This window comes from Pinus tabuliformis, chromosome 7 (assembly GCF_031772625.1).
Source record: "Pinus tabuliformis cultivar Carrire ecotype Pingquan chromosome 7, CPIR1, whole genome shotgun sequence".
Classification (NCBI taxonomy): Eukaryota; Viridiplantae; Streptophyta; class Pinopsida; order Pinales; family Pinaceae; genus Pinus; species Pinus tabuliformis.
In genome coordinates, this window is record NC_142293.1 from 1,862,908,389 (window position 1) to 1,862,920,198 (window position 11,810).

An 11,810-nucleotide genomic window follows, 5' to 3' on the forward strand; every position below is an offset into this window, starting at 1 on the left:
TAGGATGAGTGTTTAGTCAAATTATTGTTTTGTCTCTTAAGTTTGCATTGAGTCATTATCCTTAGTTAGTGAGCCCCTCATTCAACCTTGGGGATATGGCACCATTTCTTTTGCTTCTTGATTTCTGCTTCGTGTTGAGGGAAAGGCTTTTATCATTTTCTTCCTTTTAGAAGATCATCCCTCATCAACTCCAACACATTATGTGAGGACTGATTTGGAAGCTCGAGCATGTTGATGGTCATTAGCCTCATTGGTGGTCGTCTTGCATTCACCAAGGTTGATCATCTTTGGGTCTTGGTTGAATGGGCTTTGTCAATATTCAACTTCAGCACAAGCATTCACATTGGCAGGTTGTGCCTGTACCTTAGTGTGCGTCAGCCTCATTGGTGGGTTCCTTCGTGTTTGGCAGGTGTTTTTCTCATTGACATTTGACTAGGTGCCTCTCTTCCATGTGTCAACGTTAGCACATTTTCCAATTGGAGAAGCATACATGATGGATGGGTTGCAGGTAATAGTTGCATATGGGCATGTATGAGTAAGTCCTTTCAATCGATCAACGGAGGCACCATGCATATTGTCTCCATTGTCTAATGGACAAGCACAATGGTCTCCATATTGGATTTTCATAGGGATCATCATTTATAGCTACAGGTGCAAATATTCCGAGGTTTTGGACATCCCTCCCTTGGGGGAATCTCATCCCCCTTGAGTTGTCATGTTAACCCTCAGATTTGCCCCTTGCAAACTGGAGGGAGTGCCAACCAATTTTCATCAAGTTGGTGTTCAAAGTCAACTCTTAGAGTTCGTTTTCAAAGTTGGCTTCCACACAGATCAGAGATGGTCCTCATAGAGATCAAAGATTTTTCAGTGGTTTGAGCCTAGTCACAAGAAAGTGAGACCTAGTTTGAATCAACCATTTTTGTGTTCTTCTTTAGTCGATCTTAGGAGATATTATGTTATGTAGGGAGCAATTGGGTATCACAATTGCAAGATTGTTTTAATTTTTAAGTCATTAGTTCATTTTCCCTTGTCTGGTTGACTGCATAATTGAAAATTTGTCGTTCTACATGTTTTCCATTTTTTCCCTAATGGCATGTGAGTTGTCATTCCACAAGCCATTGAGGAATTACGTTTGAGCCATTGGAGAATGAATCTTTATTGCACCTAAGGAAGTTTTAGGTGAACTTGTTCAAAAGCCTTGAACAAAGTTCTATTTCTAAAGATAGAATAGTTACATGGCATATTATAGATTCCTAGCGAGGTGAACATGTGAAACATCCAATGTATTGGTATCTTAATGTTGTGGTTTATCCAAAGTTATCAGAATGAGCCATTGGAGAATGAATCTTTATTGCACCTAAGGAAGTTTTAGGTGAACTTCTTCAAAAGCCTTGAACAAAGTTCTATTTCTAAAGATAGAATAGTTACATGGCATATTATAGATTCCTAGTGAGCTGAACGTGTGAAACATCCAATGTATTGGCATCTTAATGTTGTGGTTTATCCAAAGTTATCACAACCAGATCAACATTGGAATAAAGTAAAATTACAAACTGGTCTGGAACTGATTGAAGAGTGGTATAAAAATTCTTGGAATAAAAAATACATAAAACACTCAAATTTTAATAAAAAAATATACATTCTTATACATTAATGCAAATCCCAACCATTAGCCTGAGTGTGCAAAGTTGTTCCAATTATATAACATGAAGGGCGATAATACAAAATGACATCAAGATAAAAGTTTTGTGATATATATAATAAAAGTTTTAAAAGAAGATCCATGAACATAGAGGTTCTAAATGGCCTTTGGAGCCCAAAATCATCACATTATAATCAAATGACTAAATAGCTCATATGAAGTCTGGTTCATTACACTGACTTGGCCCAGTCCAAGAATCTGAAGTATGCGTTCTCTTGGTGGTTAGCTTCAATGATTATTGCTATTTAATGTTTTGGATCAATTGGCACCATTGGGAAACATATAGATTTTCAATCAGTAGCCAACGTTGAGCAACCTATGCTCCTTCTAGGTTGAATCTTAGAATCACACAATTCATATCTCAAGGGGTACAGGAGGAAGGGGCAGAAGGTGTTGTTTTGCATATATGCTGAAAAAACTATCAAGTGTGCTGAATGCTGAAACATCCCAATCTCTATCCTTTTTCTGTATGATTTGATGTGTTTGATTCCATCACCAAACATTATGAAACATGTTCCCACTTTAACTTTTAACGTTAAAACTTCAGTTTCATTAACTTTAAGAATTAATATTGAATCTAAATACAATTTCAGGAAGAGATCCTCCTCTGCTTCCCATGTATCTTTTGGGTTATTAGTGCACGGATTGGAGCAATGTGGAGTTGGCCGATTCAGGGTTGGAACTGGCTAGTTTGATAGATCCATACTTGAATCAATCTAAAACCGGTTCAGATCACTAGAATGGACCAAACTTCCTCCAAACAGGTTTGAATCACCTTCTAGTTATGATAACTATGGGTTTATCAATCTCATATGCTTTTTGTCTTTGATAAAGGTTTGGATTTTTTGAACCTGATGTTGTAGGGATATATGGCTTTGGGAAAAGGAAGATTGTTCTTGAGTTGAACAATTCTAATTTTTGAGATCCATATTCCCATTGGAGGATTTCCTCTGTTTTCTTGGTAGATGATAAGAAAGCCAGTTTGATAGGTCCATACTTGAATCAATCTAAAACCAGTTCAGATCACTAGAATGGACCAAACTTCCTCCAAACAGGTTTGAATCACCTTCTAGTTATGATAATTATGGGTTTATCAATCTTATATGCTTTTTGTCTTTGATAGAGGTGTGGATAAATTGAACCTGATGTTGTAGAGATATATGACTTGGGAAAAGGAAGATTGTTCTTGAGTTGAACAATTCTAACTTTTGAGATCCATATTCCCATTGGAGAATTTCCTCTACTCTCTTGGTAGATAATAAGAGGGTATCCTCATGAGAGGCAGATATCTCAAAGAAAATTGCATAGTTAGCAATGTTTAGTAATTGGGCCTCCACAATTGCTCAAAAAGTATGTTGTGTTGCACATTGTCTTATGGTGACTTTGAAGAAGGGTGGGCACATTATGGGCTATTGGTTTGTTGACTATTTTGACAAGAATGACATCGATTTTGTCTTGAAAACTTATTTGAAGAAAAGTAGCAACACCCTTGAAGGTAGATGAAGAGAGATTATCTTAAATACACATTGAACGATTTGTTGGTTTTGCTTATCAACCTAATATTAGTGTGATAGATATTTGAAGCAAAGACATTGATGTGTCTTTATTTTGAAACAAAGACATTGATGTGGCTGTATTTTGAAATAAAGAGGTGGGCCTATCAGGCATTCATGGAGAATTGGGCTATTTAACTTCGACATGGATATTTCAAACAAAGGGGGCTTGATGGTTTGATGCAATGAAGAAGGGGGAAGGCCATATCTAATTCTTTCAACATTTCCATTACCTTGTCTGCTATCATGGTTTTGATCACTATTTGAATACATAGATGAATATCAAAATTGAGACTCCAAAGGGCAATGATTTCTTGGTCTAATTTAGCAAGAAATTTGTTAAGGTCACTGTCCACATTCATCATTATCTCATATATCAACTCTAATATCTAAGGTAAAAGTAGGTTTGAATTAGCCATAAGGCCAAAGGATAATGATATTCAAGCATCCGAAGCTTATCTTAAATAAGAGAGATTATCTTAAATACGCATTGATCCATTTGGTGGTTTTTCTTATTGACCTTACTTCAACATCATAGATATTTGAAGCAAAGACATTGATGTAGCTTAAACAAAGAGGTGGGCCTACTAGGCGTTCATGGAGGATTTGGCTACTTTAACTTCGACATTGATATTTCAAACAAAGGGGGCTTGATGGTTCGTTGCAGTGTAACCTATCAAGGATTGTTCGAAGGGAAGAAGGGGAAGTCCATATCTAATGCTTTCAACATATCCATTACCTTGTTTACAATCATGGTTTTGATCGCTATTTGAATACACAAATGAATATCAAAATTGAGACTCCAAAGGGCAATGAATTCTTGGTGTAGTGTAGCGAGAACTTTGTTAAGGTCACTGTCCACCTTCATCACTATCTAATATAACCCTAATATCGAAAGGGAGAAGTAGGTTTGAATTAGCCACAAGGTCAAAGGATAATGATATTCAAGCATCCAAAGCTAAAATCCCAAAATATTTTGATTGGAAAAACGAAAAGGGGAACTATGCTTTCATATGGGTATGTTGAGGGCTCAATGGATGGCAATACACGAGATGGTCCCTAGGTTGTTTCACTCTGAGTTCCAAGTAATGGCAAAGGTAGGGTGGTACTAGTCTGTCTCCCTTCTCAAAATGTCTATGGATTAAAACATAAGAAAAATCAACAAAATCACTTTCATGATTAAAATCATGACGAATCCTTTAAACCAACTTAGTGAACTTAACATGTCTTGCCCAAGAATGAATTTTGTAGATTAAGTAAGACACAAGTTGATGTTTTGAGATACCATCTTGATCACAAGCCTTCCCTTTAAAGATATGGGGTGTGCAAAATTTCTCAAACATGGATATAAAATATCCCTAAGCTGTTGTTGCTTCGTTGCCTAAGCATTCATAGCTTGTTGCCTCAACGGAGTCACCATAGCATCAAAGCCATTACTTTATTGTCAACTAGGGATCCATTACCCTAATAAAGGTTGTTTGATTAACTTCCTTGATTTAACTTCCTTTCTCTTCTTTTCTTTGGTTTATTTTATTTTTATATTTTTGAATAGGAGGAAGGAGCACTTAGTGAGCTTATTGAGGTTGTTTGCCTTCTAGTAGTTTTAAAAATTTGGCCATGCTTAAGTATGATGGGATTTCCATGGACAAATTGTTTCGTCAATCAAGATGGGAATGGCCACACAGATTATTTTTTTTTTCAACATTGAAACTTTTTTCCAAGGAAAAAAGCGAACTTTTTTATTAGGAGTAAAAAAGTTACAAGCAGATGAGTTAACATTCTGAAATGGTCTGCCTAATAAAAGGCCATCCTCCTCTAATGAGGGTCATCAGTACCCCTATACCGTGCTGCTCAAAAAAGAGCACTTGCTCTCGGCCTATACAGCTGTACCCAGAAGGAAAAACATGATCAGAAGTCCGAAATCCAGCTGGGCCTCCTTTCAAGAGGAAAACGACCCAGCTGATCCCATACCGATATTAATATCCACAGTCCGCTCTAAAAAACCAGAGCATCAAAGTATATGAAAAGTGAACAGTAAAACCATAGTAAAAACATATGCCACCAGATATCCTATGAAAGACAGATCATCTAGTGCATATAGCAAAAGAAAGTAAAACACTATGCATATGGAGGGTGATCCGACACACGGATCTGATCCTGGATCTGCTCTGTTATTCTCCACGAGCCCATAGTTTGTTGAAGACCTGCTTTAGAAAGCCCATCTGCAACCTCGTTGAATTCCCTGTATATATGTTCAATGGAAAAAACATTAAACTGCTGCTTTAAGGATTGAATTTCTTCTAAAAGAGGCATCAACATATAGTTCTGGCATCTGAATTTCCCAATAACCCAGTTTACAACATTCATAGAGTCTCCATAAATCTGAATAGTGAGGATATTTTTTTGGATGAGCCAACAGAGCAGTAGTTTTAAAGCAGAGAGCTCAGCGAAGTTATTTGTGCCCATTCCAATTCCTACTGAAGCCTTGAGAGAGTGTGAGTTACTAACGTGAATGCATATCCCAGCACCCGTGTTATTGTTTTGTGCGGCACCGTCAAAGAAAGCCCATGGAATCCCATCCCGAATATTGGGTTCTTTCCTCTGGTTATGATTGACATGTTCCTCATCCAAAGGAATGCTGTCGAGAATGGCGGTACTTTGAATGGCCACTGCTGCCACCGGAGTCAACTTTTCTCTGAAAATACTGCGATTTCTTGCAAGCCAAACACCCCAGCAGATGATGGGGGGCAAATTTCTCAAATTCCTCCCCTGAAAATGGTTCCACCAGAATTCCCAAGCTGCATTCATACTGACCCCTTCCCATCTTAATTTTACATTTAGGAGCCTTTCTGCTTCTAGCCAAACCTGTTTTGTGAACGGACATAAAAGAAAAAGATGAGCAATGGTTTCTTCATCCGCAAAACACAAAGGACATCTTCCAGGGCCCTGTTTAAAACGAGCTTGTAGAACTTCCCAGGTAGGAATCTTATGGTTTAAGGCACACCAGAAAAAAATTCTAGATTTTTTAGGGCATTTTAATTTAAACAATGGTTTCGACCACCAAACAGGAGGATTCCATCCTTTATTCTTCATCAAGAAGTTATATCCTGCCTTTGGAGAATAATGCCCTGTTTCAGCATGTGCCCAAACTAGAGAATCTGGCCTATCCTTTATTCTGACATTTGATCTTCTCAACTCCTGAATAAAACGCTGCCAATCATTTCTCCAGATGAAATTTAAACCTATCTCATCTTCAGTCTTCCAAACCTGACCCCAAATAGATGACTGCTCCGTACTTGCAATTTGACTTAAACTCCTTATACCTATGTCCTCCAGATGAGTGAGCAGTCCTGGCCACACAGATTATTAGGATAATAGAGTTCCAAATAATTTTCTAGCGCTTTGATATCTTAGACTGTAATGGAGGGGAATATGAAATACCTTGGACCTCTTAACCACAACCACTGGTGTCGAACAATTAAGGTTATCCTTGAGGAAAGCCAAAGCATGCTACCAAAGTGGGAACTATGCTAGGAAAATAAAACTATGACAACAAGACAAAACACCATTAATAAAGTAGGAAAGCAAAGACGAAGAAAATGTAAAAACCTAGCCTAGGAACACATGCAAATCCTACTATATAAAATCTATTTCACCTTAAGGCTTTACTAATTGGAGTACCTTCTCATATTATGGCCATTGTTAGGCAGGGAGAATTGAACTCCATATAAGTTGTACAAATGATAAGTTTCTTGGCCAATCTTCTCCAATATTTGATATAGACCTATCCACGAAGGTTGAGACTTTATATGTTTCCCCTTTGATTCATGATCTTTATCCCACATTAGCACTAGATTCTCAACTTTAAAGTTCTTGTTGGAAACGATTTTATCAAGCCATCAATTGACCACGCTCTAATGAACTGCAAATTTATGCTTTGCCTCATTTCTTTCTTCCTCAAGCTTGAGTAGGGAATTCATTGTAGAAGATTGATCACTTAAGACCTTGTGGGAGAGCTGCAAAGAAGGTAGAAAAATGTTAGACGGGAGGATAAATTCATTGATGTAAACTAAAAATTAAGTAAAGTTTCCCTAGGCAATGTTGGGAGTGACTAAGTTTGTCCATAACCTATTGGAAAGTGCGTCATGCCAATTTTGGTGGTGATCGACAAGTATATTTTTATTTATATGAATTAGGTTTTTGTTAGTTGACTTAGCTACACCATTCCACTAAGGATAATTTTTGAGGAGTATTTTTGAATGATTCCTCTTTCTAGGGAAAAAACAACTAAATTAGTTGATTTGAAACACTATGCATTATTGAAAACTAGTGTAGATGTCACTCCATGCATAATGATTATATGTTGCTCAAGAAATTGAGTAAATGTTCTATTATCTGTTGATGATAGTAACATCAGATAGGTACTCTTACATAGGTCCAAGTGTCTAGACGTGTGGAAGTCATGCAAAGGACACTTAACCCGAGTTAATCTAATGAAATGCAAAGGTTATTTGCATTAGTGAATTAGATGAATCTCAACAATTGATCTCAAGTGATGTCGAGATCTAATCTCAACTGTCAATCACTTTGGGGATTAGGGTTGTGGATTCGTTCAATAACTCAAACTTATAAAAAAAAGACTAGGTTAAGGGAGAAGATATATCTAACGAGCACAATATAGTGAGATCTTAGTAGTTGGGTGGAGAAGGACATTCATCATAAAGGGCAATGAGGGAGAAGGATCTAGATTAACCATCAAGATTGAAGGATAGGTTTTGGAGGGTTTGATCAATTGGAATTTCTCCAGGTTTTGTTTTATTTTTATTTTCCTTAGGGTGCCATTATTCAAGTATTTTTGCTCTGAGGGGGTAGGCTGAAGATTAATTATTGAAACAAGAGATTTGAAGGGAAAAAATCTCTGTCTTCATGTGTTTGAGATTGGTGTATTATTTTGCTTCCACAATTATCTTTTTATTTACGTGTTAAAATCTCAATAACGCGCTTTATTCAATAGATCTGTAATATTTATTTTACAAGGAATCTAGAAGGTTATTAATTAACTAGGTTGCTGGGTTTAGAGAAATAAACATGGTTTTAAGCTTTGTTTCTAACCTTCTTGTAGGAATTTACAGGGTAAGTTCCTCAGAAAGAATACCAAAGGACACCGCTCACAACCAGATCTCAAATCAATACACCAGTATTTTTGACGTGGTTAAAACCCTCAGAGTGCAAGGAGGGAAACAGTCCACGGCCTGTCCCAACGTGGGTACAGACAATTTATTAATCAAAGAATGAAAATTTACATAAGCTTCTCTCATGCACGGATTACCCGAACAATGACCCTCCATGCGCTTTAAATAGAACTCATGGACCAATCGGGTGTCAAGCCACGGATCAAGTGTCGATAATACCGAGGTGAGAGTGAACCGTCGGATCACTACATATCGTGACCGTCGGATTGTAAGTTACAATATGTACAACGGTAAAGAAACACACTTTACCTAACTCTATACCTAACTCTAAACTAGACCAAGTTGAACTTAACTATATCCTATGTGTCGGAATATCCTAACATCCCCCCTTAAGAACAACTTGGGATAGGATTGAAGGATTTACAAATATGACACAATAGGAGAAGGAAGGAGGCACTAGAGCCTATCCCCCCTTAGTGACAACTTCCTGAACTCCAAGCATATATCGAAGTTTAGTGAACTTCGCCTCTGTGAGAGCCTTTGTGAAGATGTCTGCAACCTGATCATCTGTTGGACAATATTGCACTTCAAGAACATGGTCATGAATGAGCTTTCTGATGAAGTGCATGTGTAGTTCGATGTGTTTGCTGCGCTGATGCTGAACTGGATCTTTGCATAGCTGAATGGCACTTTGATTATCACACCAAAGTGTGGTTGGATGCTGCTGCTCAAAGCCAAACTCTGATAGGATCTGACGAAGCCACAAGGCTTCCTTACTAGCTTCCACGGCACCACGATACTCTGCTTCGGCTGACGAAAGAGAAATGGCAGCCTGTTTCTTACAAGCCCATGTAATAGGTCCTGAACCAAGAGTGAAGACATAACCGCCAGTAGACTTCCGATCATCAGGGTCACCAGCCCAATCAGAATCAGTGAAACCAACTAACAGAGGAGCTGCTTTGGCACTGTAATGAATCCCAAACTGTACTGTACCTCGAACATAACGAAGTATTCTTTTGGCTGCTTTCCAATGACTTTCACGGGGGTTTTGCATAAAACGAGCAACAAGGCCAACAACAAAGGAAAGATCAGGACGAGTATGGGTTAAGTACAAGAGTTTTCCTACAAGTTGACGGTATAAGGTAGCATCAACTTCAGGAGAAGAACAAGAGACTGAAAGTTTGACTCCAGACTGAAAGGGAGAAGGGGCTGGCTTACAGTCTTCCATGTGAAAATGACGAAGAATATCACAAGCATACTTGGACTGGGAAAGGGAAATACCCTCCTTGGATTGCAAGACTTGAAGACCGAGAAAATAGTGTAAGTGTCCTAAGTCTGTCATTTCAAATTTCTTTTTAAGGATAGACTTCACATGGTTTATAAGGTTGGGATCACTACCAGTAAGGATAAGATCATCAACATAAAGAACAAGGATGATAAGAGAGTCACCCACTTTCTTGGTGTAGACAGTATTGTCAGAATGACACCTAGAAAAGCCAGATTCTAAAAGAAAGCTATCCATTTTGGCATACCAAGCCCGAGGAGCCTGCTTGAGACCATAAAGGGATTTCTTAAGTCGACACACAAGGCTTGAGTCTGTTTGTATGAAGCCAATGGGTTGTTCCATATAGATTTCTTCCTGCAAGTCCCCATGCAAGAAGGCAGATTTAACATCCATTTGATGGACTTCCCATTTTAAAGAGGCAGCAAGGGAAAGAACAAGGCGGATAGAGTTCATTTTGGCAACAGGGGCGAAGGTTTCAGTGTAGTCAATTCCTTCAACCTGTGAAAAGCCCTTAGCAACAAGACGAGCTTTATGTTTATCAATTTTGCCATCTGGTCCATACTTGGTTCTGTAAACCCATTTACATCTTACAAGTTTTCGTCCCGTTGGTAGAGGAACAAGATCCCATGTATCATTTGTCATCAATGACTGATATTCTTCATTCATAGCTGCTTCCCAATGTGGATGGCCTGAAGCTTTTGCAAAAGTGTCAGGATCATGATTTACTGGAGCTTGAGCCAGTAAAGAAGAGGCTCTTTCAAACTGAGAACGTGTACGTCGCTGATCTGTAGGATCACCGGCAAGATCACCTGCTGCATCTCGAGTAGCACGGACCCATCTTGGAAGTTGAGGATCCTGAGAAGGTGGGGGAGGATTGTCATCCTCACTTTCATCATCTGAAGAAGAAATGTTTTCAAAAGTAGAAGAGATAGGAAGAGGTGGCACATCCGCCGGACTAGGCTCGCAGGCCGATTTATTTTCATCAAATTTTACATCTCTTCTAATGATAACATTTTTGGACTTAAATGGAATAAGTCTGTAACCTTTTACATCTTCAGAATATCCAACAAAAGTGCATTTCTCACTCTTAGGTTCTAAAGCTTTATGCTTTTCATCTGGAATATGGGCCCATGCTTCACTTCCAAACACACGAAAGTGACTTACATCTGGTTTAATGGAACTCCAAGCTTCTTCTGGAGTGATATTCTCTAGAACCTTAGTAGGAGTGCGATTGATTATATAATTTGCACAATTAATTGCTTCGGCCCAAAAACTAAGACTGAGTCCTTTAGATTGCAGCATACAATTAGCCATTTCCTTTAAGGTGCGATTTTTCCTTTCAGCTACACCATTTGTTGTGGAGTGTATGGAACAGTATGTTGCATTTGAATTCCATTTTCAGTGCAAAAGTTGATGAATGTGTTTTTAACATATTCTCCACCATTATCAGTTCGTAGCTTAAGAATTTGATGTCCAGATTGTTTTTCAACAAAGGCTTTGAAGGCCAAAAAAGTGTTAAATACTTCGCTCTTGAGTTTTAAGAAGTATACCCAAGTGCGTCTGGAGAAATCATCAATGAAGGTTAAGAAGTACTTGCACCAGAGAATGAAGCAACAGGAAGAGGACCACATAAATCACTGTGCACAAGCTGTAAAGGGGCTGAGGCGTGCCAAGAGGCACGTTTGTCAAAACTGTCCCGATGATGTTTTCCGAGTACACATCCGGAACAAACACCATCTCTGCAAGATATCATAGGAAGACCTGTCACCATATTTTCTTTACATAGATGCTGAAGGGAGCGATAGTTTAAGTGACCAAATCGCTCATGCCAAAGTTTGCTCACTTCATCATTATGAGCAACAAACTGAGGGAAGATTTGATGACCCAAAGTTGTGAAACTTATACAACCTTGTGGAATCATCAGCAAGACCAGTAGCTAGAATCTGTTTAGGATCTTTTAGATCCTTGATTACAACATCATGAGGTGAAAATTCAACAATTTTGCCTTCACCTGAATGAGTTATCTGATAGACAGATAGAAGGTTGGAGGATAAGGTTGGAACACATAATACATCATT